Source organism: Malania oleifera, chromosome 7 (genome assembly GCF_029873635.1).
Source record: "Malania oleifera isolate guangnan ecotype guangnan chromosome 7, ASM2987363v1, whole genome shotgun sequence".
In the NCBI taxonomy this organism is placed as follows: domain Eukaryota; kingdom Viridiplantae; phylum Streptophyta; class Magnoliopsida; order Santalales; family Ximeniaceae; genus Malania; species Malania oleifera.
Window position 1 is genome coordinate 49,237,498 of NC_080423.1, and position 26,144 is coordinate 49,263,641.

At 36.3% G+C, this 26,144-nt stretch overlaps 1 long non-coding RNA gene across 1 annotated transcript; it reads right to left on the bottom strand.

The window, feature by feature from the left end:
- Nucleotides 1-3,445: 3,445 nt before the first annotated feature.
- LOC131159811 (uncharacterized) lies at nucleotides 3,446-21,212 on the bottom strand. The gene is made up of 2 exons (XR_009137868.1): nucleotides 20,991-21,212; nucleotides 3,446-4,209 (listed from the first exon to the last, which is right to left on the bottom strand). It is a non-coding gene; the product is annotated as an uncharacterized LOC131159811 (long non-coding RNA).
- Between the last annotated feature and the right edge of the window lie 4,932 nt (nucleotides 21,213-26,144).

The window sequence follows — 26,144 nt, forward strand, 5'->3', positions numbered from 1 at the left end:
TTGGCAAGGGCTTGAACTCAAGTGATGGTGGGGCCTTAATGGAGGGATGTTCGGGAACACTAGAGAGAGTAAGAACATTTTTGAACTTAGCTTTCCAGGACCTTTTTTCTAGGTTAAAGGGTGATTCACAAACTTCGGAGACATGCGCACAAGGATCCTCTAGACCTAAATAGAAGGCTAGTCAAATGGAGGCCTAGCCTCGAGAGAATTTCCCAAAGAGTCGAAAGGGCATCCTTCCCAACACCCATATCAATCATGTCTACTTCCTCAAATGGAATGTCATAGGATGGGTGTTGGGAGGTGTGAAACACATTCAGCCGAAGCTACATGATGCCGAAGGATATATCCATAACACTGGTCCTACGCTAGATGCATGCATTAGCCGTGGCTAAGAATGGTCAACCCAGAAGGACCAAAATTTGTTTCTTGGTCGAGTCAATAGGTTCGATGTCTAAGATAATGAAATCAATGGGGTAAAAGAACCTATCGACCTTTACTAAGACATCCTCGACAACACCTTAGGGCTTTTTTATGGATCGGTCGGCTAAACTCAAGGTTACCGGGGCGGGCTTCATTTTTCCCAAACCAATTTTTTTGTAAACCGAGTAAGGAAGCAGGTTCACACACAGTCCCAAATCTAAAAGAGCCTTATCAATAGTGTAGTCAGCAATTACACATGAGATGGTGGTAGCATCGGGGTTCTTAAGTTTGGGGGAAATAGAACCTAAAGGAATTTAGCTCACATTCTCGGTCAATCTGACTCTTTTGTTCAAATGCACCTTAGATTTGTGCTTTTGGGTGCATAATTCTTTAAGGAACTTAGCATAAGCAGACATTTGCTTAATGGCATCTAAGAGAGGAAGATTAATCTTTACTTGCCTAAAGGTGTTCATTATGGACTCTTCAATTTCTTCCTTCTTAGGCTTAAAATTTCCTTAAAGGGCTGTAGCCTACGGCACTTGAGGGACATAATGGGGTAATGCTCCTTCAACAAAGGGAGTGAGAATCTTGGGATTACTCACCACATTAGAGGAGAAGGGGATGCAAGATTCAACATTGGGCTCTACCCTCACCTTCTCGTTATCCTTACCCTGGCTTAATGTTTCCCCAACCCTATTATTTACCTCCCTACCACTCTGAAGAATGGTTACAACTTGGGCTTGCTCAGGGTACGATGAAGGTCCAATAGTCGGCTTGCAATCTACCCCATAATGACCCTTAGGATTCACTAGAGGCAAACTTGGCAACTTACCCCCATCTCTCCTACTCAAAGAGGTAGCTAGTTGGCCCATGGTGGCTTCTAGCTTAGCAATATACTAGGAGTGGGAGTGGAGTAATTGTTGATCCACTTGGCTATCAGCCTCAATGCCCTTAAGAGATTTCAACACTGTCTCCTGAAAAGATCCATCATAATGGAGCTTAGAAGGAAATGGCTGCTGAAATGCTAATTGTCTAGGGGCAAACATAGGAGGATTTTGAGGGTTTTGGAATGGGTGAGGAGGTAAAGCAGTGCGTGATTTTTTAGGTGTTTGAGCTTGGAAACCTAGAGCTTGTGGCCTCCATGAGAAGTTAGGATGTTTACTTTACCCAAGATTGTACTTGTTAGAGTAAGGATCATTGGTTGGCATGTCTAACCAATTATGGGTGGCCTTAACTTCCTCCTGCACAAACTCATGCGGGGGAGGCGCATGGGGGCAATTATAACAAGTGTGTGAGGGATCAAAGCAGATGACACACACCTTTGCACACACCACAAGTTGAGGTTTCTGCTCTAAGGACAAGAACTGATTTAATTTCTTCACAATGGTGTGAAGTGTGGGCACAAGGCCATGGCTTGTGGCTAACTTATAAACGCCCTTAGGATGGGAAGAGGAAGGTTGGGATGGTCTACGAGCAGCAATAACATATTGCTGAGAATTCTCGGCGAGGTCCTCAAAGAGAGCCCATACCTCATTCTCGTGTTTCGTAAGGAAAGTACCTCCACAAGATGCGTCTACCATGACTCTATCACACTCAGCTAATCCTTCATAAATGGTCTGAGCTAATTGCCACCTAGGGACTGGATGGTAAGGGCATTTATGCAAGAAGTCCCTAAAGCGCTCCCATGTCTTGAAAAATTGTTCCCTATCCAATTGGAAGAAACTAGTGATTGCCTTCTTTAGCTGGTTAGTCTACCTAATAAGGAAATAATTTTTCAAGAACTCATATTGCATGTTGGCCCAATTGGTCACCAACTTTGGCTCTAAGGAATTCAACCAATATTTGGCTTTGTCCTTCAGAGAGAATGGGAATAGCCTTAATCGGAGGGCACCATCACCAAAGTTAGGTATACGAATAGTGGAACAGATTTCAAGAAACTCATTTAGATGATTGTATGAATTTCCAGTCGAATTCCCAAATAAGTTGAAAAGCATCGAGATGATAGAAGTCTTCATTTCAAATTGTGAGGCATCGACCTCTGGAAATTGGATACAAGATGATGAGGTGTATGTGTTGGATGTAAAGAAGTCTCTAAGAGGATGTAGAGATTGCTTTTCAACCACAAGTTTGCGAGGAGCTTGGGTTTCCAGGTTTTGAAAGGCGGGAATCGGTTGACATTCAGCCATGACTTTGGGTTCAGAAGAGTTGGCTAACTTGGGACTAGAGGTAGACTTATTAATTGACCTATGGAATCTCTCAATCTTAGGGTCTATAGGTACTCACTCAGGATCCAAAGAGCGCAAACCTAGCATATACAGGTGCAACACACAATCAAGACTTTGGAGTATCAAATAAAAATAAAACCAAAAGAAAACAAAGAAAAAAAAGCACATAATAATCTAAACTAGAAATTGGCTTACTATCGTAACAGAGTCCCTAACAACGGCGCCAAAATTTGGTAGGCTCGCCAAGGCTTGGGTCCTTAATTACCAAAGATAATATTTATAAATCTAACTAACCCCAAGTTAAGTAGAACAATGAGTAAGTCGGGTGTCGATCCTCAGGGACTCCAGTGCAGTTGTTTGCCACTTCTAGCCTAATTTACTACACTTTATGTAAAAGGAAAAAGGATAAGATTATTCATTTTTCTATCAATTACGGAAGCATGCAAATTATATTAACACTACTCTTACAAAGAAAAACTCAAATCATGAATCAAGCTTAGGATGTCATTTGTGTTAGCTATGTCCGGTCAGCTATCTGTACTAGGCTAAATGGTTTAGTAAACCATTCGAGTGGTATAAAGTAGCGAAGGTGCACCAATCGTCCAGAGCACGATCGGGAACCACAGTATACGCTACCCAGAGATTACAAGAACACCTACACATGAATCGTAGCTTATTACATATAAGTATCCTATACCCTAGGGTCTCACCACAATAAGAGAAGTAAAAGTGCATGGAAATTAAAGGCATGAAATTTAAAGTGCATGTATTTAAATGAAAGCATAGTAAAAGAACATGTATTGAAAAATGGCTTTAATTGCAGCTTGAATTCCTATCACTAGCGATTGGGAATACAATCAATAGCTGGCTAATCTATGCAGCTGCACCTGGAACTCGAAGGTTGTCATAGGTCTTCGAAGAATCCAAGCACGAACCAATACAAGGAATTGAAAAGAAAGCAAAATCTACTCTGAGTGGCACCCAAATACACTCTAGGTCTATCATTAATCAAAGAGGGGCCGAGGGGAATCCCAGGCACATAGTCGAAGCTAGGTTTTATGACCAAAAGGGTTTACAAGCATTCAAATTCAAATCAAGAAACTTTTTGCAGAAAATCTCGCAACGAAGATTGCTGGGCTCACGTCTGTTGACTAGGTCACACCCTATCTTCCCATGGTCGCGCCCTGGTTGAGACTCTTGAGAATTCTCAGGTTTAGTCTTCAGGATTTCTTCTCGACCTCGTCGCACTGATGGTCGAGACTCTTAGGACTTTTGGCTTAGTCAGTCTCAGCTCAGCCGACTTAGTCGCACCTCAGGGTCACCTAGTCGAGCAGTTGGTCGAACCTTGCAGCATCTCACTTTCAGTATGAACCTTGGAGTCTACCTTTTCTGAGTTGGTCGCCCCTTGTACTTACTGATCACACCACATGTCAAACCAAGTCTTTTTTGTTCTGATGAATTAAGCCATTGGGGGCTTGGTTGAGCATATGATTGAGCCTTTTACTTCCCAATTACTCCCTTGCCTTCTTACATTGCTTAACTCCTCGATTTTAACTTGATTTTCCTGAAACATAAACAAACCATGCATAACTCTAAACTATGATAAGAAAGGGCAAATACATGATAAATGAGGACAAAACATAGGTAAATGGGGGCCTTAAATAATGCATTTTAGGGACACATCAGCTTTTATGCCATCTTTTGAATATTCTTTGAGAGTTTTGAGCTTCAAACTATATATCATTTCTTGTGAGGAAATTTTCTATTGTAAGCATTCTTGTAAATTGTTTGTCTTATTTTTGAAAAATAATGAGTTGTAAATTGGTTGCTTTGTCTTTAAAACAACAAGAAGTGTATTTGTTTCCTTAGACTTTTTAAAACAAGGGGAACAGTGAAGCTTCAAGGTGTTTAGCCTTGAGAGAGTAGATGTAGGCTAGTTTTTGAATGACTATAAAGGAGGTTCGGAATTTCTTTTCCCTTCTTTAATTTGTTTTTATTGCTTTATTAGTGTGTATTTTCTTAGGGTTTTTTTTTATGTACTTTCAATTTGGTACCAAGCACTCTAATCTTTATTAAACCTAATTCACTCCCCATCTTAGGTTGCCACTTGGGCTAACAATTGGTATCAGAATAAGGATTCTTTCAATTTTTGACTTAACTATCTATTAATGATCCATGGCTACCATCAAAATTAGCGTTGAGGGATTTTCTACCGTTCAACCTCCATTCTTTTATGGAGAATATTTTTCTTATTGCAAAAATAGGATGCCCATTTTCCTAAACTTCCTTGACTTTGAAATTTGGGATGTTATCCCAGATGGGTACACTCCCTCAACCATTGTAGAGAATGGTAAGACCAAACCAAAACTTAGAAATAAGTGGAATGATAATTAGAAATGCATCTGCCAAATAAATTCTAAAGTTATGAACATCTTGCATTGTGTACTAGACCAAGGAAAATTTAATCACATCATTGGATGTACCTCCATTAAATAAATTTGGCACACACTTCATGTGACCTACAAGGAAACCTTTAAGATAAAATTATATAGGATAAATATAACTACAATGGAATAAAAAAAATGTTTGAAATGCGTCAAAATGAGAATACTAATGATATGTTTACATGGTTTACTAATATCATTAATGCTTTGAGATCTTTCAGCGAGAATTACACTAATTTTGAACTTGTGCATAGAATACTTAGATGCCTTCAGAAATAGTGAGATGCCAAGAAGTATGTGATCGTGGAGCCAAAAAACCTACGAGAACTTCCACTTGAGGAATGCGATAGGTCTTTGCTTACACATGAAATGGAAACAAAGAGGATTGCAGATACAAAAGACAAGAAGAAGAAATTAGCACTCGCCTTAATAGAATAAAAAGAGGAAAAAGAAGATAGTGATAAAGAAATTGTAGTCATCACAAAAGATCAAAAGATTCATCAAAATAAAGAAAGATGAAAAATAATGAAGAAAAAAAAGAAAAAAGAATTTTCTATGAGTGCAAGAAGTTAGGGCACCTTCAATTTGAATGCCCATATCTCAAGAAGGAAAAGAGGAGGTTCAGAAGAAGACTTCCAATGCCATTTTGGGAAGATAGCGCAATTCAGACTCTGACAAAGAAGCGACAAATCTTTGCCTCATGTTTGTTGAGGAGAAAGATGAGGTAAGCTCCTTCTCCTTGAATGAAAAATTTTCAAAATGATTTGCTTAACACCTTAAAATTTGGAGTTTTGTTGAAAATGATTTTCTTTGAAAGATGAGTAACCATTTACGCTTTTTCAAATTTGTTGCATTTTTAAACTAATTGCTTTTAAACTAAGGGATAAAAAAAATTTTAAACTTTGTTTTTTGTTTTTTCCTTTAAATAGTATATATGCTTGTTTGTGCAAATATTTTGAAATATGATGAAAAATTTATGAAATGTTGATTTGTTATGATTTTTTTAGGATAAATGAAAAAAAATTTGAATGTTTGAGCATGTTGATTAAAAGTTGAAGATCTCTTATGTTGAAATTATTTTTTCTAAACCATGCTTGAATCTTGAGTACATATACATTGTTTTAGGGGGAAGAAGCTATTAAACTTATTATGCTTGATTGAATATTTTGGTTAAGGTTAATTGATCATATTGAAAGTTCTTGTTGGTGACAATTCTTGTTGATGATAATCATTTTGAGAATATTGAACATACCTTGTTATGAAAATTGAGTTTGATTTAATATCTTGTGAAAAATTTGAGCATACTGAACTTGTTATGAAATTAAGTATATAGAATATCTTGATAATCTTTGTAAAATTTGAACATGTTGGATGATTTTGATTATTGTGAAAATTAAGTTTATTGAATATTATTATTATTATTATTATTATTTGATAACTCGGGGACTCCAGCCATCATCATGCCACTTTAGACACTATGGCACAACACCAAACCTGGGGGTTAGTGAAAGCCACCCACCCACTGACGCACCCTTGGTAATTCACTAGGGTAAACTCTTAAGGGGGAATCAAAGTCGTGACCTTGGGGTCACCAAAGTCACAAGTCATCTTTACCACTTCAGCCAATCCAACTGGACAAGTTTATTAAATATTTTTGTTGTTGATCCATATATTATACCCTATAGAATATTTTTTTTATTAAAATCTATATGTTATCCATATACATAACATAATTGAAAATATTTGAATGATGATCACTTTGGAATATGAATATGTTATTAAGGAATCGAGCATGCCGACTTGAGCACATTGAATATTTTTTAATAAGTATTGAGCTTATTGTAAATTGAGCATCTTTTTTTATTGAAATTAAGCTTGATAATATATTCTTTTGTTAAAATTGATCATTTTGAATATCTTGATAATTCTTGAGAAAATTGAAATTTTGTTTAGGTGGATTTGATTTGTGTGACATTATCCCTCCCAAAATTCCTTTTGATTTTATGAAGTACATATCATGACATTGATAAATTGTGAACCATTGTGAGAATGGGACACTTTCTAAAATAATTGTTCTTGTGGACTTTCGAAAAATCTTGATTGATTTGTGAATGTTGAACACTTTGATATTGATTCTACATTAGGTTTCATACTTAAAATTTATTTTTGATTGGAATTTAAAATTAAGAATATTCTTTTGCAAAATTCATACCCAAACTTTTCTTTTTGATATTGATGAAGGGAGAGAAATTTTTAAGCATGGAAAATTTTTAAGTTAATTGGTGTCAATTTTTTTTTAAAATACCAATGATCGACAACAATTAGTATCAAATATTTTTAATGACTTATGATTGTGCATTAATTTGGTATCATCATGTTTCATAATTTTAACCATGCAAAGTTTTTAAATGAATCATATTAGTATATCATTTTATGATGAACTTATAGCTTAAGATAGCTTGAAGTTGTGATTATCATTGAAAATCGTAAAATATTTTTTGCTTAAATGATTTATCTTTTTTTTTTCCCCTCATCTCTCGTATTTTGGTTTTGGTTTTGATGATGTCAAAAGGGGATAAATATGAAAAATATGAACTTGTGTGTGATTTAAATAACTTATATTTGTTCTTTATTTTTTCTAAATAGTTTATCGACATAAAAAACAAGGAGATTGTTAGCCCCAATGTTTCATTAACTTGGTTTTGATGATAAGAACTATTGTGTACTAAAGGTTTTGTGTTTAAGTTGTTTGTAACTAGATTAAGCTAATGAAGTTGAAAAATTGAAAGAAAATTTAAAGACTTTATTTGCTTTATTTATTCTTATTTCTCTTAAACTATAATATGTTTTATCTTGAATATTTTTTAAGAATATAAGGTCATGGCACTAAGGCACTTAAACATGGAAACAACACAAAATGAAGAGACTATTCTGGGCTATTCTACTAAGGAGGTGGTTGTCCAGTCCCCAAAGGGTGGTTGACTAGTCTAGGTAGTAGCAAGGGGCGATGGATCGGTCCCCAAGAGGTAGTAGGCCAGTCAACCAAATTTGACAACTACAATTTGATTTTATCTAATGACTATGTCAAGTTTATCAACCTCTGTAAGCGGTCAACTGACCTTAGCTACTCTATGTATATGCCCTCTAAAGCTTAAGGAACTTTAGAGAACATATTCATACAAAATTTTCAATTTCCCGAACTTCCAATTCTCTCTTAATATCTCTTGTGCTTCAATTTGCTCACTCTTGAGAGATCACGTACAAAACTATTGTGTCATCTTTTGAAGATAGTTTTGAGCTTCAAATTGTATAGGGAGTTTTATGTTGTAAACATTCTTGTAAATTGATTACTTTATTTCTTAAACACAACAGGTTGTCAATTGGTCTTTTTGTCTCCAAAAAATGAAGGATGTATTGGTTTCTCTGGTCTTTTATTAAAACAAGGCAAATAGTGAAGTTTCAAGGTGGCTGCCTTAGGAGACTGGACATTGGTTGGTTTGCATACCACTATAAAAAGAGTGCAATTTTTCTTCTATTCTCTCCCTTGATTTTATTGCTTTCTATTTCTGTATTCATTTGATTTGTTTAAATTGTGTCAACATAGGACTCAAATCGCTTATTTCGATTGCTAACATTTTGGTTATTGAATAAAAACTAATTAAAGAAAAACCCAACAATTGCTTCCTTAAAAAAAATACTACATTTTAAAAATTTTTATAAAGGGAAAATAAAGTAAAACCTTTTTAAAAGAAATTTGGTCAGGTAGCACTGTTGTGAGTAAAGAAAGTAAACTTTTAAACCTTCATTAAATAAAAGATTAAATACCCTAGAACACTCATTCTAAGAATGGTAATTGCACTTACCTTTTGTGTGTGTGTGTGTGTGTGTGTCTTATTTTTAAGTTCAAAGTTTGAGGTAAACATTGAAAATTAAGGAAAAAGTCAATTTTCAGCAGTTGTTGGTTGATCGCCTACAAAGAACTTGTTAACTGCCTACTGCATTTGCCATTTGGATTTTATTATAATTATTATTATTATTATTATTATTATTATTATTATTATTTAACAAAAGAATTTCTAGCCTTAATCCTTTTTGAAAAGAATTTCATAAAGTTTATAGAAGACTTGTCTTATAGAAACTCTACTACTTTTATGTCTTTTCAAAAACCTTAAACATTCACTCATAATAAAAAAAATATATGAAAACAAAACAAATAAAAAAGGAATAGAGTAAAAAAAAAAAAAAAAAAATTTTAAAAGTTAAGGTTGAGTCTACAAATGTAGATATCCTCCATGGAAGAATCAAGTCATTTGTAGTTTATCAAAAACATTTTTAAAAGGAGATTTTAGAAACATTTTGATGAGATTTTGAAAAGTCACTTGAAATCATTTGGAATCACTTAAAAAGACTTGAAATTACTTATAATTTATGTTGAAAAATCTCTCTTTTTAATTGAAAATTTTGATTTTTCAATAAGAAATATGTAAAAGTGAAATTAAAATCAAGTTTAAGTTAAAAAAAAAAAAATTATATTTTCCACTCTCAAGCCAATTCATGGATGATTACTTTGAAAAAAATTACCAGTTTGCTTAAACTTGAAGAAAATATAGATTTTTAGTAGAAGAACCACAAACTCGCTTGAAACCTTGTTATTTAATGTCAAAAGAGTTCTACAGAACATCCAAAAAGCATATCATGGATGTATGACTCTAAATTTTAATATCATGGAAAACTTCTCCAATGTGAGGAAGAAAAACTACGGGACCTAATCCAGTTGAAACCTCCACTATCAACCAAATAATATGTACATCAAATCTTCTCTAATCACAATTAGAGGCTATAAATATATTTTATCAAGATATCAACAATCTCGACAAATACAAAAGAGAATTGAAGAGGATATACCAAAATCGCGGTTACTGTTCATGGGGAAAAAATCCCAACTCAGGAGCTCAAAATCCGATCTCCACCGTTCAAATTGTAGGCTCCTTGAGTTGTGAACCTATCCTCCAAATCACGTTTTTCTCTCTTTCTTTTGAGAAGTGACGGCTTCTCGCTTCTCCTCTCTCTTTTTATAGCTTCCCTTAAGTTATCACACTAAAGGACTGGACTTTGGGCTTTTAATATAGCCCACTTGGACATTCCTCCACATGGAAGGAAATAACCCAACAAATCTCCCTTTTCTAACTATGTGGAGAGAATCGCCATCTTGGCGATCGAACAACAAACTTCAAGTTTTTCCCTTGGTAGTGTGTTTGTTAACATATCAGAACCATTATCGTAAGTGTGAACCTTCTCAAGTTCCAATAACTTATCGTTCAACACATCGCTAATCCAATGGTATCACACATTAATGTGCTTTGATCTTATATGGAAACTGGAATTCTTAACAAGATGAATAGCACTATGACTATCACAAAACAACACATACCTCTTCTACTTGAAACCAAGTTCTCTCAAGAACTTCTTTGCCCATAGCAACTCTTTAGTTGCTTCTATTGCTGCAATGAACTCTGCCTCTGCCATAGAAAGAGCAATACACTTATGAAGTCTTGATTGCCAAGCTATAGCCCCACCTGCAAAAGTTAACAAATAGCCCGAAGTAGACTTACAAGTATCCACATCCCCAGCCATATCTACATCGGTGTAGCCAACTAACAATGGTTGTATGTTTCCTAAACCAAGTCTCAAACTAGAACTGCCTCGAAGATACCTCATGATCCACTCTATTGCATTCCAGTGCTCTCTTCCCAGATTTGACAAGGAGCAGCTAACTACACCAACTGCATAGGCTATATTTGGTCTTGTGCAAACCATTGCATAGATCAAACTTCCTACTTCTGAGGCGTAAGGAACTCTTTCCATGCATTCCTTTTCCTTATCTGTAGAAGGACATTCCTTTAAACTTAGTCTGAAGTGGGTAGCAAAAGGAGCTCTAACCACTTTACCTCTGTCCATATTGAACTTCTAAAGCACTTTCTCAATGTACTCCTCCCGTGACAAATATAACTTCTTGGCACTCCTGTCACGACCGATTCTTATGCCAAGAATTTTCTTTGTTGGCCCCAAATCCTTCATAGCAAATGACTTACTCAATTGCTTCTTCAACTGATCAATCCTTGAAGCATTCCTGCCAACAATCAGCATGTCATCCACATAAAGCAGTAAGAAAATAAAATCATCAAAGAATTTATGAACAAATACGCAGTGATATGAAGTTGTCTTCTTGTAGCCTTGCTCCCCCATAACATACTCAAATTTATTATACCACTGTCTCGATGCTTGTTTCAAACCATATAGGCTTTTCTTTAGCTTGCACACATAATCCTCTTTCCCTTTCACTCTGAAACCCTTTGGCTGCTTCATATAAATCTTTTCCTCCAAATCACCATGAAGGAAGGCAGTTTTCACATCCATTTGCTTAACTTCCAAGTCAAGACTAGCTGCTACGCCGAGTACTGTATGGATCGATGACATCTTTACAATTGGAGAGAAGATCTCATCAAAGTCAATACATTTTCTCTAATCGAACCCTTTTACAACTAGTCTAACTTTGTACCGTGGCCGTGAAGAGAACTCATTTGGCTTCTTCTTGTAAATCCACTTGTTCTCCAAAACTCTTTTTCCTTTAGGTAGCTTCACTAACTCAAAGGTGTTTATCATGCAATGACTACATCTCATCTTACATGACCTCAACCTACTCTATCTTGTGTTCATCTTCCATGGCTTCTGCAAAATACAGAGGCTTTCCCTCGTCAGTCAATAACACATACTATTCTGCTGAAAATCGAGTGGAAGGATGTCAATCTCTGGCTAACGTCCTGGATGGAATCTCTAGCAATGTCAACTGCTCATCAGTCTCAACATCTCCCTTGACCTGTAAGGAAGCATCCACATCACCTCTACCCTGGTGGTCATCCTAAACATCATTCTCAACCTGGGATGGAAAATTCTTCAAAGGAACTGGATCCACATCAGTCAAACTGTCACCCTACTAAGACATAGATTTCTCTGTCTTCTCAATATCCTGAATCGTCTGATCTTCTACAAACACGACATCTCTGCTTCTCACAATTTTCTTCTTAATTGGATCATAAAGCTTGTATCAAAACTCATCTTGACCATTGCCAAGGAATATACACTGTCGCGTTGATGAGAATCAACAAACACCATTAAAGGATCCATTGAAATCCGAGATGGCGAGATGGGACTAAAAAAAACCTAGAAACATCAAAATGAAGATACCATTGTTCTAAGGAAAAAACGATCCTGAAGCATACTTAGAATGGAAGAAGAAAGTGGAGTTGATTTTTGAGTGCCACAACTACTCCGAGGAGAAAAAGGTAAAACTCGTTGTCATTGAGTTTACTGACTATGCTATTATATGGTGGGATCAACTTGTGACAAACAAAAGAAGAAAGCATGAGAGGTCTATTGAGATGTGGGAGGAAATGAAGGCCATCATGAGGAGGCGATATGTCCCTAGTCACTACTATAGGGACTTGTATCAAAAATTACAAAGTCTTACGCAGGGCTATAGGAGCGTGGATGACTACTACAAGGATATGAAAATTGCCATGATTCGAGCTAATGTAAAGGAGGATAGGGAAGCTACCATGGCAAGGTTTTTGAATGGGCTGAATCAGGACATTGCCAATGTGGTGGAGTTGCAACACTACGTGGAGTTGGAGGACATGGTGCACATGACAATAAAGGTGGAACAACATGTTAAAAGGAAAGGAACTCGGTCATTTCAAAATACAGGCTCTTCTACTTCATTGAGATCAAATTGGAAGAAAAACGAAGGAATTGTTTTAAAGGCAAAAACTGAACCACCAAAAAGGAGAGATGAAGTTCCCAATGTCAACAAAGGTAAAACCGAATTACAAACTCGTAATCGTGATATTAAGTGTTTTCGTTGTTTAGGAGTAGGTCACCTAGCCTCACAATGTTCAGATAAGAGGACCATGGTCACACGTGTTGATGAAGAGGTGGAAACCGAAAGCGAAAGCGATGATGACCAAATGCCACTGCATGAGGACACTTGTGATAATGATGTGAAGTATCCAGTGGAGGGTGAGTCACTTGTGGCTAGGCGTGCTTTAACTGCCCAAGTCAAAGAAGATAACATGGAACAACAAAGGGAGAACAGTTTTCATACTAGATATCATGTCAACAACAAGGTATGTAGTATGATCAATGATGGGGGAAGTTGTACTAATGTGGCTAGCACTACTTTATTTGAAAATTTGAATTTACCTACCTTAAAACACCCTAGACCGTATAAGTTGTAGTGGTTGAATGATTGTGGGAAAGTTAAGGTAAATAGGCAAGTGCTAATTTCTTTTTCAATCGGGAAGTACAAGGATGAAGTACTTTGTGAGGTTGTTCCAATGCACACGGGTCACATTTTATTGGGCAGAGTATGACAATTCGACAGGAAGGTCACTCATAACGGGTTCAAGAATAGACATTCTTTTGTAAAAGACAATAAAATCGTTACTCTTGTACCGTTGACTCCAAGACAAGTGTACGAAGATCAAATGAAATTGAAAAGAGAGAATAAGTTTTAAAAAAAAATAATTTGTGAGACCAAGAGTTCAAAAAAAGATGATGGAAAAAGAGAGTGAAAGAAAAAAAAAGAGTGAAAAGAAAAGAGAGAGTGAAGAAAATGAGAAAAAAATAAAAAAAAAAACAAGTGAGTTTTTATGCTAAGGCGAGTGACATTAAGAGTGCTTTTTATACAAACCAGCGTATATTTATACTCTTGTACAAATAAGCATGTTTTAATACTAATGAACAATGACGAATCTTTGCCTAGTGTTGTCGTCTCTTTGTTGCAGAAATATGATGACGTGTTTCCAAATGAAGTGCCTAGTGGATTACCACCCATTAAAGGAATAGAGTATCAAATTGATTTTGTGCCAGGTGCAACAATTCTGAACTGACCAGCCTATAGGAGTAATCCCGATGAGATAAAAGAACTTCAAAGGCAAGTTGAGGAGTTGATAGCCAAAGGATACGTAAGAGAGAGCATGAGTCTGTGTGCTGTACCGGTGCTACTTGTGCCTAAGAAGGATGAAACTTGGAGAATGTGTGTTGATTGCAGAGCTATCAACAACATTATGGTAAAGTATAAACATCACATTCCTAAGCTAGATGACATGTTGGATGAATTGCATGAGTCATGTATTTTCACAAAATTTGATTTGAAAAAGTGGGTATCATCAAATTAGGATGAAAGAGGGTGATGAATGGAAAACTGTCTTTAAAACTAAATATGGATTGTGTGAGTGGTTGGTAATGCCTTTTGGTCTAACCAACGCACCAAGTACATTCATGAGGTTAATGAATCATGCATTGCATGAATTTATAGGTAGATTTGTTATGGTATATTTTGATGATATTTTGGTGTATAGTAAGAACTTAAATTAGCATACAGATCATTTGTATTGTATGCTTGATATCTTGAGAAAAGAAAAACTATATGCCAATTTAAAGAAATGTTCATTTTGCCTGAACAAAGTTGTGTTTCTTGGCTATGTTGTTAGCGCGAAATGAACAGTAGTGGATGTAGAAAATGTGAAAACTATCAAGGAATGGTCCACACCTAAGTCAATCACAGAGGTAAAAAGTTTTCATGGTTTGGCTAGTTTTTATCAGCAATTTGTCAAAGATTTTAGTACACTGCCTGCACCACTCACTTAAATTGTAAAAAAGTTCGTGGGTTTTAAATGGGGTGGTAAGCAAGATCGTGCATTTATTGAAATTTAAAAAAGGTTATGTGGTGCTCCTCTATTAGCATTACCTAATTTTTTTAAAACTTTTGAGATTGAGTATGATGCATCAGGAATAGGTATTGAAGTTGTTTTGATGCTAGAGAAGCAACCAACAGCCTATTTTAGTGAAAAGCTAAATGGGGTAGCTTTGAACTACCCAACATATGACAAGGAGCTTTATGCATTGGTGAGAGCATTGGAGAGTTGGCAACATTACATTTGGCCGAAAGAATTTGTCATACATACCGACTATGAGTCCTTGAAACACTTGAAAGGATAGGGTAAGTTGAATAGAAAAATGCCAAGTGGATAAAATTCATTGAGACCTTCCTTTATGTAATCAAATACAAACAAGGTAAGGACAATATTATGGCTGATACATTATTAAGAAGGTATGCCCTTGTCTCTAATTTAAATGCAAAGTTATTGGGATTTGAATATGTTACAGAATTGTATGCTAATGATGATGACTTTGCTAGTGTATGAAGTATGTGAGAAGGCAGCATTTTGTATGTTTTATAGACTAGATGGGTACTTGTTTAGAGAGAATAGACTTTGTATGTCTAATAGTTCTATGTGTGAATTGCTTGTGCGTGAAGCACATGGAGGTGGTTTGATGGGTCATTTTGGTGTAAGGAAGACTTTAGACGTGTTGCATGAACATTTTTTTTAGCCAAAGATGAAACACGATGTGGAGGGAGTTTGTGCTAGATGTGTTACATGTAGGCAAGCCAAATCTAGAGTCTTGTCATATGGATTATATACTCCTTTGCCCGTACATAGTGTGTCTTGGGTATATATTTCTATGGACTTTGTTTTGGGCTTGCCTAGGTCAAGGAAAGGTGGGGAATCAATTTTTATGGTTGTTGATAGGTTTTCTAAGATGGAACATTTCATATCTTGTAATAAAATCGATCATGCAACCCACATTGTTGATTTATTCTTTAGAGAAATAGTACGACTCCATGGTGTTCTTAGAAGTATTGTGTCTAATCGTGATGTTAAGTTCCTTAGCTATTTTTGGAAAGTCTTGTGGGGAAAGTTTAGGAACTAAATTGCTATTTTTGACTACTTGTCACCCCCAAATAAATGGACAAACTGAGGTAGTGAATAGAACTTTATCTATTTTGTTGCATACTATAATTCAAAAGAACTTGAAAAATTGGAAGGATTGTTTGTCATTCATTGAGTTTGCATATAATCGGAGTGTTTATTCTACTACTGAATTTTCACCATTTGAGATTATTTATGGTTTTAATCCACTAACTCCTTTGGATTTGCTACCTTTGCCAGTTAAAGAAAGGTCTAGTTTGGATTGCCAAAAGAAGACAGAGATGGTGAAAAAACTCCATGAAAGTGTACGGCAACACATAGAGAAGAAAATTGAGTAATATGCAATCAAAGCCAATAAGGGTCGTAGACAAATCATCTTTGAACCGAGTGATTGGGTTTGGGTGCATATGAGAAAGGAAAGATTTCCAACCTATAGGCGGTCCAAGATACATCCTCAAGGGGATGGTACATTTCAAGTCCTTGAGAGAATCAATGATAATGCATACAAGTTGAATCTTCCCGATGAGTATAACATTAGTGCTACATTTAATGTTTTTGATCTTTCTCTTTTTTATGCAAGTATCGATTCGAGGTCGAATCATTTTGAAGAGAGGGGGAATGATGAGAATCAGCAAACACCATCAAAGGATCCATTGCATGTTCATGTTGGGTCTATCACTAGAGCGAGATCCAAAAAGATCGAAGAAACACTTCATGGGTTGATTCAAGATATTTGAGCTTATTAAAAAACGGGGCACTCCAGGCTTGGCCCAAAGAAAGATGAAGATTTAATAAACTTAATCCAAGTTTTTTATGGAGCTAATCTTACTTAATGGTTGTAATCTCCTTATTAATGGTGTGTTATTCAATTGTGGGATTTGACTTTTTGGCTTTTTGTCTTTATATTTAGTTTGTAATTTGCAAGACAACTTAACTTGCATGGGTTTTTAATAAGTTGTGAGTCATTAATGTGTCTAGCAAGTTAGTGTATTTAATGTCCTTGTCTCCCATATTTGTATAGGAATTGTTAAGTGTTTAATATCCTTGTCCCCCGTGCTAGCAATATATATCTCACCATTGTAAGAGAAAAATTGATCATTGAATAAAAATCATGAAAAAAAAGTGAGGATTTGTTTCTTCTTTTTGTTCTTTAGAGAACTTGCAAACTTATCAAGGATTCTTCCTTGTGACGTTCAAATTTTATACCTTTGATTCATGATAAAGCTATAATTATTGGGTCGGGGTTTGTTACTTTATACTTTCGGTTCACGTTTTATTTATAAACGTTAGGTCGAAATTTCTTATCAAAAATCTCAATTTTAGATTTCTTGGGCAAGCATTCCAATATTGGTCGTTGGGTCTCAATGCGTATCGATTGAGGTTCACATCACGCGTTTTCTCGTCAAGTTTGGACCTTTCATCTTTTGGCATATGCACAAATGCTTTGCATCCAAAAACATGCAGGTGATTATATGAAACATTCTTACCTGTCTAAACTCGGTCTTGCACATCAAACTGTAGAGAAACACAGGGTGTAAGATTTAACACATGAACAACAATGCTCAAAGCCTCCCCCCAAAAGGATTTTGGCAATCAGGCTTGTGAAAGCAAACATCTCACTCTCTCAACCAGTGTTCTGTTTATCCTTTCTGCTATGCCATTCAATTGCGTAGCTTTCGAATGAGTCTTTTGATGTCGAATACCCTATTGTCTGCAATACTCATCAAATGGACCAAAATACTCTCCACCGTTATCAGTCCGGATGCACCTCAGTTTCTTCCCACTCTGTCTCTCAACTAGGGCTTGAAATTGCTTGAGCTCAACCAACACTTGATCTTTTGACTTGAAGGTATATACCCACAACTTTCTTGAATGATCATTTATGAAGGTCACAAAGTATCTAGAGTCACCAAGTGTTCTCGTCTTCATAGGGCCGCACATATCTGAATGTACCAAATCCAGTATCTCTGACTTTCTCGAATGAGGGGAATTCTTGAAGGAAACTCTACTATGCTTCCCTGACAAACAATGAGTACACTTTTTCAGAAGTGTACTTTTTAGTCCACATGGTAGACTTTTCTGCCCCAGTACAGCTAATCATTTCTCATCCATGTGAGTTAGTCTCTTGTGCCACAACTTTATTGTAGCATTATCCTCCATTGCATTAACTATGTCGTTGGAGATCTTTGCTTGCAGAACGTACAATGCAGAGTGCTTCATGCCTCGAGCCACAACCATAGCACCCCTGGTGAGCTTCCACTGGCCATTACTAAAAGTGCCGCAATATCCTTCGGCATCAAGTTTACCTGCAGACATCAAATTCAAACGAATGTCAGGAATATACTTCACATCTCTAAGAACTAAACTCGTGTCATTATTTGTCTTCAGATACACATCCCCAATTCCAATGACTTTAACCAAGTCATCATTTCCCATCTTTATTGTTCCAAAGTCACCAGATCTACAAGATGTAAAGAAATCCTTCCGAGATGTAGCAAGAATGGATGCACCACTGTCAATCACCCAACTGGTCTCATGGTATGCAACATTTATTATCTCATCATCATAAACAATGACGAAATCTGTAGGAATTGTGGTAGCAACTCTATCATCACCATCTTTGTCATCTCCATTCTTCGTCCCTTCCCTTTCTCATTATTGTTTTCTTTCTTCAATTGCCTACAATATTTCTTGATATGTCTCTTCTTCCCGCAATGATGACACTCAACATTTGCAAACTTGTTAGACTTGCTTCTGCTGTTATCTCTATTCTTTGGGCCTCTACTCTTACTTCTCCCCCTCTTTTTTGTAACCAAGATCTCTAACTGTGAAGAGGATCTCTATGTTTTTCTTTTCATCTTTTCATTTAGCAAACAACTCTTTGTCATATCCATTGTGATTACACCTTCTGGAGCGGAGTTAGACAATGAAGTTCTTAGCGTCTCCCACGAGTCCGATAATGAACTAAGCAACAATAACCCTTGTATCTCATCATTAAACTTAATACCCATTCCAGCCAACTGATTAATAATTCATTGGAATGTATTCAAGTGATCAGATAAAGGAGTTCTATCCTGGTACCTCAAAGCCATCATTTGTTTAATCAGAAATAACTTATTATTTCCAGTCTTTCTAGCATATAACTGTTCAAGCTTACTCCATAGAAAACATGCATCTGTCTCTCCACTAATATGGTTCAAAACATTATCATCTACCCACTGCCTGAAATACTCACACACCTATCAATGTAACAAAGTCCATTCCACATCGGACTTTTTTTTTCTGATTTTTCAGCACTAAACACCGGTAGGTAATAATTTTTCACATAAAGAAGATCCTCCATTTTTTTTTTTTTTCCATATGTGATAATTTGAACCATTGGGATTAATCATTCTACTCGAATTTGCTTCAATAACTCAAACTGTCAACCTGACAATTTGTCAACCGGGCTCTGATGCCACTTTGTTGGGGGAGATATCAACAAACAACCACAACAGAATAATTCTTCTCCCTATATGCAAACAAATATAGTGTATCTCTACTTTTATACGTGCTAAAAATAATAAGAAAAATAATCAATCACACAAAAACACAAGAATACAAGCAATTTTTTACGTGAAAAACCTCCATAGTGTGAGGAAGAAAAACTACGGGACCTAGTCCAATTGAAACATCCACTATCAACCAAATAATGGGTACACCAAGTCTTCTCTAATCGCAATTAGAGGCTACAAATGTATTTCATCAAGATATTAACATTCTTGGCAAATACAATGAGAATTGGAAAGAATATAACAAAATCGCGGTTACTGTTCACAGACAAAAATCCCAACTCTCGAACTCAAAATCCGATCTCCACCATTCAGATTGTAGCTCCTTGAGTCGTAAACTTCTCCAAATTTCAGCTCAATCGGAGAGCAGACGAAACGGGATCAAAGTCTTGATAAAATCTAGGCAACATGAGAAAAATCACGTTTTTCTCTCTTTCTTTTGAGAAATGACGACTCCTCCTTTCTCCCCTCTCTTTTTATAACTTCCTTTAGGTTATCACACTAAAGGGTTGGGCTTTTGGCTTTTAATAAAGCCTACTTGGGCTTTTCTCCACATGAAAGGAAATAACCCAACACACCGTCCCAGATTCCTTTTCCTCATAGAGAAGGCAACCTATTCAAAATTATGTAAGTGACGAAATGGCAAGGTGGGAGTGCGGCAAACACAACAATGTACATAAATTGGACAATGGGTTTATATAATTACACATGGCACCTACCGTAGGGCTGCAACAAGCAAGCCGAGCCAAGCTTCAGTATGTTCAGATTCGACTTGATAGGATAAGAACTTGGTTGGGCTCGACTCGGTTCGAGCTCAGGACGTCGGGCTCAAGCTCGGCTCAGGACAAACTATTGGCTTGGGCTCACTCAGGCTCTAGAGCCCCCAAACTAGAACTCAAGCTCGGCATATTTTGCGAGCTCGAGGACTCGAGCTCAGGGTTGAGCAAAATTCTGTCCACACCTACTGTGAATCCCATTTGTAGAAGTTGATGGCCTGCATCTAGTTGATCTACCATTGTTCAGAATTCAGCAAACACCAAAGAAACTAGGGCAAAACCATGGAGAACACCTCATGGCATTGTTGCTCAGAAAATTGACATGACTGCTGAGGGTCATTCTTAGAATCTTAAGTTGCAATAGAATATTAACACAAGAAAAACAAAGCTCAACCTAGAATAACCTATAACTTAAAAAAAAAAAAAATTACTAATTAATTGTAGAAAGATTAATCACATCTACAGTAACCTTTAAATTAATGAGGCTGTGGGTTGGAGATTGGAGTGAAGACATAGCAGAGGGAAGGAGTCGTCAAAATGTTAGGGGAAGAGTGAATAGGTTGTGTGGGGAGAGTCAATCTGGGATGTGATGGGGTGATTATCGCTTCAATGTTCAAAAGTTGGATAGATTATGTGTTTTCCCTTCTTCTTTTTCCCTTTTCCAAACCAAATCTAAAACAGAGATCGAGAGGAGAGGAGATTGACGGCAAACCAAATTTAGTGTAGAGATCAGAGAAGTTACCTCAATCACATGGCTGAGGCGCTATGCGCCTGCGTCTATACTGCCGGCGTGCTGCTGGGCTCCTGCAGGCTACGGATGGCAAGAGATGGCGAGGAAAAAGTGAGAAGTGCAACCGTGCAAGAAAATAGCAAATTCAGTGATTTGTAGCGCGGTGAAGCTGTGATTGCCGAAGCGTGTGTGATTCTGTGTACTGAAGTTGTGAAGCCGTGAAGGGGAAATTAGATTTAGGGTTTACAAATCACAATTGGGCTGGGCTGGGCTTTTAGTAATGGCTTTGGATTTGGGCTGGGATAGGCTCGACGGTTGGCTTTTAGGCACTTGAAGGTTGAGCTTCAGCGAATCTTGGTCCATTCGATTTTTGGCAGCACCAAGTACAATTCAAACTTTTTATAATTTAAATATAAGTTATTAAATTATTAAAGTTGGACTCAAAATTTTGCATTCAAAGTTGACATTGAATTTATTTAGATTTCGAAATCAATATATGCATTTTCACATTAAATTTTATTTAAATCTACACAAATTTAAATTTAAAATCTAAAATTTAAATTCTTATGGAGCATTATCTTATATTATCTTAAAATTATGTTGTATATAATTCGCCATTTATATTTCCAACACATAGCGTTGAATGATACATACATTGTCGCTATGTAAGATGATCAGTAAGATGATCAACTTGGATTCTCTCTATTTACGACATAAATATTACCTTGTTCTCCAAAAATCACATTACAAAGTTAAATCTCAATCATTAATTTTTGTAACTCTCACATGTCATTCCCCCAGCCAAGGAGAGGATTCCAACTCATAAGATAATGAGTAATAATAATAAATTCGTAATTGTTGCTAGCAATTCCAATTAGGGATGTTCATGGTTGGGATGCCCAAACTGAAGTTCTGAAAACTAAACTGAATTAAAATTTTCATTTCAACGTTTTTGTGAATTGAAACTTTTCATAAATTGAAATCGATATGAACTAACCAGCTAACTGATAGTCCGATTAACTAATGGCCGTTTGGTTGTCCAATCTGAACTAAGTCTCACATGTTAATTTTTTTAAAGAAAATAAATTTTTCCTTGGATTTTGATATATTTAGTGCGTTCAACCATATTTTATTAATATAAACCAATCGCCTAAAAATATTTGTACATTTTATTTTGTTACTTTCAGAAATATATAATACATATTGTTATATATTAATATATATATATATAGGTTTGATTTAGCAATAATCATCGATTCATAAACATTAGAGGATTAGTGGAACTTTCACAAAATGATTTTACTAAGCAACTTCACCAGGCATACAAGAACAACACACTCAAAGATCTCATCTCATTAGATTAGACAAGTTGTTTGATTTCATTGCTTTAAAATGTGAATCTGTGAGGGATGGTCATGCTTAGTGGCTAATCATCCTACATCTATTCCCTTAAAATATGTTATCCTTTACTAGCTAGTTGAGTCTTGGTGATGTTTTATTTCAATGTGGTCCTAAAACTATAGTTTTATTTTTGCATGTGCGTCAAGTTTTAACTGGGAAAGGATAAGATTCAAGATGACAAGAGACCCTCATTTCAGCTATCCACATATTAAGTAGAGACTCGAACCTGTAAATAAGGAAAATAAATAAGAAAAGGGTAAAAAGGGGATTTCAGCAGGGTTCGTCGACGAAGTCAGTATATTCGTCGACGAAGTCCCTTTAGTTCTTCGTCACTGAAATTCAAAGCATCGTCGATGAAAAAATACCGAGCGAACCAAAGAAAATATCTGAATGGGGTTCATCGACGAAGGAAAAGCTTCATCCACGAAAAGTCCAGGTGGTTCGCGACGAAGGCACCGCTTCGTCAAAAAATTTGACTCGGTCAAAGGCTCTATAAATCATCTTTGGTTGCTTAAGAGGTAAGAAAACCCAAAAGCTCTCTCTCTCTCTCTCTCTCTCTCTCTCTCTCTCTCTCTCTAGAACCGTCGATTTCTCCCTCTCTCTCTACGATCCTTTATCGTTCGTCGTCTATTTCTACGATCGGAAGTTTCTACGTGGATCAGGGAGGAAACTTTACAGTTATAGCGGATCAAATCATCGTTTTGAAGAGTTTCGAGATTGTCCCTAAAATTGAGGTAAGGATCTGAATTCATTTTCGTTTTGGTAGATCTTTAGTAGATTCAATAATATTGAAGTATTGTTCTTTGATTTTTAAGTTTTGAGGATCCTGTATCGTAGTTTTGGATCAATAAGCTCGTGTTTCAGTTGTCGAGAAAAATGTAAGGGGTTTTGTTTACATCAATATTTTTAGAAAAAGAAACCACATGATTTGTAGCTTATATTTATATGTACTTATTGATTGCTTATTTGCAAATTTTTATCGGGTATAAATGCCAATTTTTACAATTTTCACAATTTACAGTTTTGGCAAAAATGAGATTTTTGGCATATGATCTCCAAATTTCTTAAACTACTTTATTTGCACTAAAACAAAAGTAGGAGATGCTTGAAATTCTTAATAGCAGTAGAAATGATATTTTACGAACCAGTTTATATGAAATGTATATATATGATCAAATAAGTGTGACGTATGATATGAATTGATTCTATACTGAGTTGAGATGCATGTATATGAACTATGGAGACTAAGGTTCCAAGTGGTTATTAAAAATTGCATAAAATAGGTGTCGCTTAGATACCGTGCCAAGTGTGAGAAAAGGGTAAAACCGAGAGGTTACAAGCTGATTTTTACCACAGTATAAATGAAAGTATGCATGAATGAGATTGTGAAAGTAATGGAATAGTAAAAGTTATTATGTTTTAATGTAAATTGTATATATGATATAGGGACCATAGCTTGTCTCCATAGTATATGAAGCCTTAAAAATCTTATATTATGTAGGCTCAGTACCGTTGCCAAACCAGAGGTACAATGCAACCACACGTAGTTATTTTTCAGTGTGGGTACCTTGGAGTAGGTTTGGTAAGAAGGGCCACTAGTCAAAAGGGATCAGGGTGGTGATGGCCAAGTTGGACTACAGTATGTTATGATGCCTATCGAGGCCTGTACGTACAGGGCTTGATAAGTGTTTTCTTATCGCACAACCCTTGCCACGGGGAGTTACTAGCATAGTTATGATAGTTTCAAGCTGGACGGTGTTCTAAATATGCATATACATGATTTAAAAGCTTTACTGGGCAGAGTCACATGTCTAAGTATCAGGCAGAGGGATCGCACAGTGTATGGGCCTATACCCTACCCTAACCTCTGAAACTCTCACTTGTAATGATGCTGGGTTTTACATTATCAAGGATTATATATGTACTATATATACATTACAGGATTGAGAATATGCAATCTATGTAAGCGTTTTCAAACCAGAATGTAACTATACACTCACACACTAATGTAATATCTTTCTCCTTACTGAGAAGTGTCTCACCCCAATCTTACAACCTTATTTTCAGGAGCTACAGGAAATTGGTCCTAGTCGTCTAGAGAGGCTATGGAGGATAAGGTTCTGTTAGTTAGCGTAAGTTTCTATATGAGTACTGGGTTGTTAGCTTGGTTGGTTTTTAGGAATGTAATATAGTTTATGTTTTACGTACGGTTGAATATATGTAAGGAACATTTAGATACTTTGGTATGTCTATTAGAATCCATATGACAGTTTTTGTTTTCCACAATATATGTGAGTACAGATCATTATGAAATACCCGTATGTCCTTGTTTAGGGTGGGTAGTTATGAATGTCTTAGGATTTGTACATGATATGTATATATAGTAGCACTCTTGGGCTGTATTAAGGGTCGGGGCATTACAGTTTGATAACGAAGCCCATAGCCAGCCGAAAGTGTGACGTGAATTGCACTGTCTGGTTATGGATATGCTCAGAGCTTCGGTTGCTAGGTTCTGTAGATTAGACTATACCAGAGTTTAGGATGTGAGTATGATTTTTGAGTTTAGCTTAGTATACCTGGGGACAGAAATCCATTGACAGACCTCTATGCTTTTCTGGATCATTCAATGGGTTTGAAAAATCATGGCAATCTATTGGTAGTTTTATTTCTAAGTGGAAGGGCGGAACTCGAGTTAGAATGAGAATGTGAGTCATTAGAGTACATCGATACTAGGAATGTTATTATGGGAAGTGAGTTTATAGTAGTGTGGTATTAGTTGGTTAGCTTCTAATTGATTTCCTCATTTTATTTTCAGTATGGAATCTAGGGATATTACTGCCAATGTTGGAGGTAATAGTAGTGAGGGTGCTAGCCATGAGGCTGGCAGTGACTCTACTAGTGTGCTATGGAACTTCACTCAGTAGCTTATGGTTGAGGTTGTCCAGACAAATAAGGGTGAGGATTGTTCCGTTGCTATGTTGGGATGCTCCATTGACCAGTTCACATGATTACAACCGTTGACTCTATGAGTCCAATCCCATTTCGATAATGACAAATCACTTGGTATTTGATTTGTGCATTGAGTTTGTGAACATGACTTATATTAAGCATGCACGGGAGGATAACGAGTCATGGAAGCCTTAAAGTAAAGCTTATAAATCTTGACAAGATCCATGGAACTCAAAGAGTACGAGAATCAAGATGCAAGTGGCAAAGTTCAAGCATATCTTGGGAATGGGTACTTAGACCTCATGTAGTTACATTTTCGTATGATCTAATTTAAGGCTCAACATAACTTAGAATGACTTTAGGATTCATGCTTCTCATGTATATCATTAGGGGACTTTCATGAACTTGGAAAAACTTTTAAAATCATGAAAAATATGTTTTATAAAAGACCCAAGAAAGAAAGCAAAGCAAAGCAGAATTTTAAATTAGGAAAGAAAATTTAAATTGGGGACTTCAGTTGACTGAACTTTAAGTTCGGTTGACTGAAGAATTTCCTCAGACGTCTAATGAATAAGCTCAGTCATCTGAAGATTTATGGGTGACAAACAGAATTTGGCAAAAGCACCTCAGATGACTGAACCTCAACCTCGGTCGTCTGAACTCGACACTTCGGTCATCTGAACCTTGACCTCAGTCGTCTGACCCTATGTCTAGGATATTTTTTCAAAGGTTAACAATGACTTCGGTCGTCTGCACCTTTGGCCTCGGTCGTCTGAACTTGCTGGAAAAATTAAAAGTATGATTTTTATTAAGCAA